This window comes from Elephantulus edwardii, unplaced genomic scaffold, assembly GCF_000299155.1.
Source record: "Elephantulus edwardii isolate Elephantulus edwardi_28Jun2011 unplaced genomic scaffold, EleEdw1.0 scaffold00044, whole genome shotgun sequence".
Taxonomy (NCBI): Eukaryota; Metazoa; Chordata; class Mammalia; order Macroscelidea; family Macroscelididae; genus Elephantulus; species Elephantulus edwardii.
This window is the reverse complement of record NW_006399794.1, coordinates 4,897,382-4,898,368: the sequence shown is the minus strand read 5'-3', so window position 1 is coordinate 4,898,368 and position 987 is coordinate 4,897,382. Positions and strand designations below refer to the sequence as shown.

Genomic DNA, 987 nt, shown 5'->3' with positions numbered 1-987 from the left:
TATATATAAATACAGAATTTGCCATTTTAACCAGTTTTGAGTGTATAAGTCAATAGAATACATTTGGTACAACCATTACTACTATGTATTTCTAGAACTGTTTTTTCTCTACTCCAAAAAGAAATTCTATACCCATAACAATAACTTCCTATTATACTGTTCCCCCAGACCTTGGAAACCTCTATTTTGTTTTGTCTCTGTGAATTTGGTTTTTCTAGTTCCTCATGTAAATGAAATCAAAGAATAATATTTGTCCTTGAGGTGTGGTTATTTAACGTCATAGTATTTTCAATGTTTAACCACGTCATAGCATACATGGGAACTTAATGATTTTTTTTGTGGCTGTATAATGTTTCATATTATGTATAGACCACAGTTTACTTATTTATTTATTGTTGGATGTTTGGATTGTTTTTTTGCTATTATAAATAAGATTTATCTTTACAGGTTATGTCTCTGTAGCCAGAAATATCTGTATGGATTAAAAGGGAACATTGAACACAGATTTATGTGAAATTGTATTGTCTGGCTGCTTCAGGTTTGAGATTTAAGACATGGACATTTTTAGTCTTGTATTTCTTTTTTTTTTTAATTGCGATTTTAATGAAAGTTAATAGAGAACTTAGATTTCCATTCATTCATTGTTGTTGCACATTTCCCTCCCTTCCCCCCTCTCCTTCAGTTCACTTTTCTCTTTGAAAAAAAAAAAATTCTCTTACTATTATACAGTCCACTTTACTATGCAGTTCTTATTCTGGGCTCTTCTCATGTCAATAATACCTAATCATATATTCCTTTATACAGTTCTCTCCCTTGTCAGTTCAATGCCATATACATTATTTATCCCCTCTTTTCTTAGTTTCTCCCCAAGCCCCATGTCAGTCCTGTTTTATAATGGTGGTATTATACGGTATTTTTCCTTTTGTGACTGAGATAGTTCACTCTGCATAATGTGCTCCAGGGTCACCCATTTTGTATATTTCATGA

The 987-nt window shown here is 31.8% G+C and overlaps 1 protein-coding gene across 2 annotated transcripts in view; it reads left to right on the top strand.

The window, feature by feature from the left end:
* Nucleotides 1–987, top strand: part of SWAP70 (SWAP switching B-cell complex 70kDa subunit) — a 153,141-nt gene that overhangs the window by 109,142 nt on the left and 43,012 nt on the right. The window lies entirely within an intron of this gene.